Raw genomic sequence first — 8100 nt, forward strand, 5'->3', positions numbered from 1 at the left:
TATGGGACATTACACTGTATGGAGGGGCTGCTATGGGACATTACACTGTATGGAGGGGCTGCTATGGGACATTACACTGTGTGGAGGAGCTGCTATGGGACATTACACTGTATGGAGGGGCTGCTATGGGACATTACACTGTATGGAGGGGCTGCTATGGGACATTACACTGTGTGGAGGAGCTGCTATGGGACATTACACTGTGTGGAGGGGCTGCTATGGGACATTACACTGTATGGAGGGGCTGCTATGGGACATTACACTGTGTGGAGGGGCTGCTATGGGACATTACACTGTGTGGAGGAGCTGCTATGGGACATTACACTGTATGGAGGGGCTGCTATGGGACATTATACTGTGTGGAGGAGCTGCTATGGGACATTATACTGTGTGGAGGAGCTGCTATGGGACATTACACTCTGCGGAGGGGCAGCTATGGGACATTACACTGTATGGAGGGGCTGCTATGGGACATTACACTGTATGGAGGGGCTGCTATGGGACATTATACTGTGTGGAGGAGCTGCTATGGGACATTACACTCTGCGGAGGGGCAGCTATGGGACATTACACTGTATGGAGGGGCTGCTATGGGACATTACACTGTGTGGAGGGGCTGCTATGGGACATTACACTGTGTGGAGGGGCTGCTATGGGACATTACACTGTGTGGAGGGGCTGCTATGGGACATTACACTGTGTGGAGGGGCTGCTATGGGACATTACACTGTATGGAAGGGCTGCTATGGGACATTATACTGTGTGGAGGGCCTGCTATGGGACATTACACTGTGTGGAGGGGCTACTATGGGACATTACTCTGTGTAGAGGGGCTGCTATGGGACATTACACTGTGTAGAGGGGCTGCTATGGGACATTACACTGTGTGGAGGGGCTGCTATGGGACATTACTCTGTGTAGAGGGGCTGCTATGGGACATTACTCTGTGTAGAGGGGCTGCTATGGGACATTACTCTGTGTAGAGGGGCTGCTATGGGACATTACACTGTGTGGAGGGGCTGCTATGGGACATTACACTGTATGGAAGGGCCGCTATGGGACATTATACTGTATGGAGGGGCCGCTATGGGACATTACACTGTGTGGAGGGGCCGTTATGGGACATTACTCTGTGTGGAGAGGCCGCTATGGGACATTACACTGTATGGAGGGGCTGCTATGGGACATTACACTGTGTGGAGGGGCTGCTATGGGACATTACACTGTATGGAGGGGCCGCTATGGGACATTACACTGTGTGGAGAGGCTGCTATGGGACATTACACTGTATGGAGGGGCTGCTATGGGACATTACACTGTGTGGAGGGGCTGCTATGGGACATTACACTGTGTGGAGGGGCTGCTATGGGACATTACACTGTGTGGAGCGGCTGCTATGGGACATTACACTGTGTGGAGGGGCTGCTATGGGACATTACACTGTGTGGAGGGGCTGCTATGGGACATTACACTGTGTGGAGGGGCTGCTATGGGACATTACACTGTATGGAGGGGCTCCTATGGGACATTACACTGTGTGGAGTGGCTCCTATGGGACATTACTCTATGTGGAGAGGCCGCTATGGGACATTACACTGTATGGAGGGGCTGCTATGGGACATTACACTGTGTGGAGGGGCTGCTATGGGACATTACACTGTATGGAGGGGCTGCTATGGGACATTACACTGTATGGAGGGGCTGCTATGGGACATTACACTGTGTGGAGCGGCTGCTATGGGACATTACACTGTGTGGAGAGGCTGCTATGGGACATTACACTGTGTGGAGCGGCTGCTATGGGACATTACACTGTATGGAGGAGCTGCTATGGGACATTACACTGTCTGGAGTGGCTCCTATGGGACATTACACTGTATGGAGGGGCTGCTATGGGACATTACACTGTCTGGAGTGGCTCCTATGGGACATTACACTGTGTGGAGGGGCTCCTATGGGACATTACACTGTCTGGAGTGGCTCCTATGGGACATTACACTGTGTGGAGGGGCTCCTATGGGACATTACACTGTGTGGAGTGGCTCCTATGGGACATTACACTGTATGGAGGGGCTGCTATGGGACATTACACTGTATGGAGGGGCTGCTATGGGACATTACACTGTATGGAGGGGATGCTATGGGACATTACTCTGTGTGGAGGGGCTGCTATGGGACATTACACTGTATGGAGGGGCTGCTATGGGACATTACACTGTATGGAGGGGCTGCTATGGGACATTACACTGTATGGAGGGGCTGCTATGGGACATTACACTGTGTTGGTGAGGCTGCTATGGGACATTACACTGTATGGAGGGGGTGCTATGGGACATTACACTGTATGGAGGGGGTGCTATGGGACATTACACTGTGTGGAGGGGCTGCTATGGGACATTACACTGTGTGGAGGGGCTGCTATGGGACATTACACTGTGTGGAGGGGCTGCTATGGGACATTACACTGTGTGGAGGGGCTGCTATGGGACATTACACTGTATGGAGGGGCTGCTATGGGACATTACACTGTATGGAGAGGCTGCTATGGGACATTACACTGTATGGAGGGGCTGCTATGGGACATTACTCTGTGTAGAGGGGCTGCTATGGGACATTACTCTGTGTAGAGGGGCTGCTATGGGAAATTACACTGTGTGGAGGGGCTGCTATGGGACATTACACTGTATGGAGGGGCCGCTATGGGACATTACACTGTATGGAGGGGCTGCTATGGGACATTACACTGTATGGAGGGGCTGCTATGGGACATTACACTGTATGGAGGAGCTGCTATGGGACATTACTCTGTGTGGAGGGGCTGCTATGGGACATTACACTGTGTGGAGGAGCTGCTATGGGACATTACACTGTGTGGAGAGGTTGCTATGGGACATTACACTGTGTGGAGAGGTTGCTATGGGACATTACACTGTATGGAGGGGCTGCTATGGGACATTACACTGTGTGGAGAGGTTGCTATGGGACATTACACTGTATGGAGGGGCTGCTATGGGACATTACTCTGTGTAGAGGGGCTGCTATGGGACATTACACTGTGTAGAGGGGCTGCTATGGGACATTACACTGTGTGGAGGGGCTGCTATGGGACATTACACTGTGTGGAGGGGCTGCTATGGGACATTACACTGTGTGGAGGGGCTGCTATGGGACATTACACTGTGTGGAGGGGCTGCTATGGGACATTACACTGTATGGAGGGGCTGCTATGGGACATTACACTGTGTGGAGGAGCTGCTATGGGACATTACACTGTGTGGAGGGGCTGCTATGGGACATTACACTGTATGGAGGGGCTGCTATGGGACATTACACTGTGTGGAGGGGCTGCTATGGGACATTACACTGTATGGAGGGGCTGCTATGGGACATTATACTGTGTGGAGGAGCTGCTATGGGACATTATACTGTGTGGAGGAGCTGCTATGGGACATTACACTCTGCGGAGGGGCAGCTATGGGACATTACACTGTATGGAGGGGCTGCTATGGGACATTACACTGTATGGAGGGGCTGCTATGGGACATTATACTGTGTGGAGGAGCTGCTATGGGACATTACACTCTGCGGAGGGGCAGCTATGGGACATTACACTGTATGGAGGGGCTGCTATGGGACATTACACTGTGTGGAGGGGCTGCTATGGGACATTACACTGTGTGGAGGGGCTGCTATGGGACATTACACTGTGTGGAGGGGCTGCTATGGGACATTACACTGTGTGGAGGGGCTGCTATGGGACATTACACTGTATGGAAGGGCTGCTATGGGACATTATACTGTGTGGAGGGCCTGCTATGGGACATTACACTGTGTGGAGGGGCTGCTATGGTACATTACTCTGTGTAGAGGGGCTGCTATGGGACATTACACTGTGTAGAGGGGCTGCTATGGGACATTACACTGTATGGAGGGGCTGCTATGGGACATTACACTGTATGGAGGGGCTGCTATGGGACATTACTCTGTGTAGAGGGGCTGCTATGGGACATTACACTGTGTAGAGGGGCTGCTATGGGACATTACACTGTGTGGAGGGGCTGCTATGGGACATTACTCTGTGTAGAGGGGCTGCTATGGGACATTACTCTGTGTAGAGGGGCTGCTATGGGACATTACTCTGTGTAGAGGGGCTGCTATGGGACATTACACTGTGTGGAGGGGCCGCTATGGGACATTACACTGTATGGAAGGGCCGCTATGGGACATTATACTGTATGGAGGGGCCGCTATGGGACATTACACTGTGTGGAGGGGCCGTTATGGGACATTACTCTGTGTGGAGAGGCCGCTATGGGACATTACACTGTATGGAGGGGCTGCTATGGGACATTACACTGTGTGGAGGGGCTGCTATGGGACATTACACTGTATGGAGGGGCCGCTATGGGACATTACACTGTGTGGAGAGGCTGCTATGGGACATTACACTGTATGGAGGGGCTGCTATGGGACATTACACTGTATGGAGGGGCTGCTATGGGACATTACACTGTGTGGAGCGGCTGCTATGGGACATTACACTGTGTGGAGGGGCTGCTATGGGACATTACACTGTGTGGAGGGGCTGCTATGGGACATTACACTGTGTGGAGGGGCTGCTATGGGACATTACACTGTATGGAGGGGCTGCTATGGGACATTACACTGTGTGGAGTGGCTCCTATGGGACATTACTCTATGTGGAGAGGCCGCTATGGGACATTACACTGTATGGAGGGGCTGCTATGGGACATTACACTGTATGGAGGGGCTGCTATGGGACATTACACTGTATGGAGGGGCTGCTATGGGACATTACACTGTGTGGAGGGGCTGCTATGGGACATTACACTGTATGGAGGGGCTGCTATGGGACATTACACTGTATGGAGGGGCTGCTATGGGACATTACACTGTGTGGAGCGGCTGCTATGGGACATTACACTGTATGGAGGGGCTGCTATGGGACATTACACTGTGTGGAGCGGCTGCTATGGGACATTACACTGTGTGGAGAGGCTGCTATGGGACATTACACTGTATGGAGGGGCTGCTATGGGACATTACACTGTATGGAGGAGCTGCTATGGGACATTACACTGTCTGGAGTGGCTCCTATGGGACATTACACTGTATGGAGGGGCTGCTATGGGACATTACACTGTGTGGAGGGGCTGCTATGGGACATTACACTGTCTGGAGTGGCTCCTATGGGACATTACACTGTGTGGAGTGGCTCCTATGGGACATTACACTGTGTGGAGGGGCTGCTATGGGACATTACACTGTCTGGAGTGGCTCCTATGGGACATTACACTGTGTGGAGTGGCTCCTATGGGACATTACACTGTGTAGAGGGGCTGCTATGGGACATTACACTGTGTGGAGGGGCTGCTATGGGACATTACTCTGTGTAGAGGGGCTGCTATGGGACATTACTCTGTGTAGAGGGGCTGCTATGGGACATTACACTGTGTGGAGGGGCCGCTATGGGACATTACACTGTATGGAAGGGCCGCTATGGGACATTATACTGTATGGAGGGGCCGCTATGGGACATTACACTGTGTGGAGGGGCCGTTATGGGACATTACTCTGTGTGGAGAGGCCGCTATGGGACATTACACTGTATGGAGGGGCTGCTATGGGACATTACACTGTGTGGAGGGGCTGCTATGGGACATTACACTGTATGGAGGGGCCGCTATGGGACATTACACTGTGTGGAGAGGCTGCTATGGGACATTACACTGTATGGAGGGGCTGCTATGGGACATTACACTGTATGGAGGGGCTGCTATGGGACATTACACTGTGTGGAGCGGCTGCTATGGGACATTACACTGTGTGGAGGGGCTGCTATGGGACATTACACTGTGTGGAGGGGCTGCTATGGGACATTACACTGTGTGGAGCGGCTGCTATGGGACATTACACTGTATGGAGGGGCTGCTATGGGACATTACACTGTGTGGAGTGGCTCCTATGGGACATTACTCTATGTGGAGAGGCCGCTATGGGACATTACACTGTATGGAGGGGCTGCTATGGGACATTACACTGTATGGAGGGGCTGCTATGGGACATTACACTGTATGGAGGGGCTGCTATGGGACATTACACTGTGTGGAGCGGCTGCTATGGGACATTACACTGTATGGAGGGGCTGCTATGGGACATTACACTGTGTGGAGCGGCTGCTATGGGACATTACACTGTGTGGAGAGGCTGCTATGGGACATTACACTGTATGGAGGGGCTGCTATGGGACATTACACTGTATGGAGGAGCTGCTATGGGACATTACACTGTCTGGAGTGGCTCCTATGGGACATTACACTGTATGGAGGGGCTGCTATGGGACATTACACTGTGTGGAGGGGCTGCTATGGGACATTACACTGTGTGGAGGGGCCGCTATGGGACATTATACTGTGTGGAGGGGCTCCTATGGGACATTACACTGTGTGGAGTGGCTCCTATGGGACATTACACTGTGTGGAGTGGCTCCTATGGGACATTACACTGTATGGAGGGGCTGCTATGGGACATTACACTGTCTGGAGTGGCTCCTATGGGACATTACACTGTGTGGAGTGGCTCCTATGGGACATTACACTGTATGGAGGGGCTCCTATGGGACATTACACTGTATGGAGGGGCTCCTATGGGACATTACTCTGTCACAGGAATCTATGGCATGAACAGGGGAAGCTGCACTTAATCTGCTCATGACTAGAATGATGAGCCCTCAGGAGTATTACGTATGGGGGGCCATGGGGATACTGCACCAGCTCCAAATTGTGTTTTATTTTCTATCTTAATTGGTATTTTCTCTCATTAATAAATGGCTCTGATTACCTCCCTTATCCTCTTGAGTTGATTGCTGGTTAGTCACAGGCCAGGCTGTGGTAATCCAGGAGCAGGTTCTGTGTTGTTTTGATATTCTGCCCAGCAGCAGCTTCTGTCAGCTGATTGGTCAGCTGAGTTTTGGCGGGAAGATTTCTGCCAGATGTGGATTCTGCCCAGCAGCAACTCTAAGCAGCTGATTGGACAGCAAATAAAAGGAGGCGTTTACCCAGCTGAGGTGTCAGTCATCACCATGGCAGCTCCAGGACCATCAGAGAGGGATGCAGGATCTTCTCCTGCAGCTGATTAACCATGCTGACACTGCCAAAGGTGGAGAGCGCCTGCGGCAGGCTGGAGATGGTACAGCGCCGGACCTGTCTGGTTTTGTAGTTGAATTTTGGTTTTTATCTGTTGTCGTTTTTTGTTTTTTCCTTAGGTAAACTCATGGTGGTGTGGATTCTAGGCCATTCATTTATATTTGGGGGTTTATCTCTGAACATTGATGATGTTAACCTATTCTGGTTTTGTTTCAGGGGTCTACAATGGAGAGGACTTATCTCTGAAATACACAAGTTTATGCTTGAATGGCCTAAGCCTGATGTCTTAGTGATTCACTTAGGGGTAATTTAGGGAAGATTAAAGGGATCCTATCATACAACCCTTTTTTTTCTGAGTAACACGTTGGAATAGTTTTAAGAAAGGCTAGTCTTCTCCTATCTTTCGTTGTCTTCTCCATGCCGCCGTTCCGTAGGAATCCCGGTTCTTGTCAGTATGCAAATGAGTTCTCTTGCAGCACTGGGGGTGGGCCCCAGCGCTCAAACAGCACTGGGGGCGTCCCCAATGCTGCGAGAGAACTCTCTCCAGCGCCGCCTCCATCTTCATCAGCAGCCTCCTCTTCATCCTTTTCTTTCGGCGGTGGCCTTGGGCAGAGCAGACTGCGCATGCCCACAGGCCACGAGAAAATGGCCACTTGCACAGTATCTATTTTAACTTGTTACTCAGTAAAAAAAAAGGATTGTATGATAGGATCCCTTTAAGACCTTGGAGCTTTTATGGCAGATTTGTACAGATTTCACCCTAATTAAATGCATCTTTCCTGATTTGGTCTGGATTCTTTCTGAAATAATTCCCCATCTCATCTGGTCCAATCCTAGATTTATTTTTATGGAGAAAATCAGAAAAATTATTCATAGGGCAATGAGTAAGTACTTGTTTGCTATGGAGGTTTTAGTTACAGGCGCTTAGAATTAG

Source organism: Leptodactylus fuscus, chromosome 6 (assembly GCF_031893055.1).
Source record: "Leptodactylus fuscus isolate aLepFus1 chromosome 6, aLepFus1.hap2, whole genome shotgun sequence".
Lineage (NCBI taxonomy): Eukaryota > Metazoa > Chordata > Amphibia > Anura > Leptodactylidae > Leptodactylus > Leptodactylus fuscus.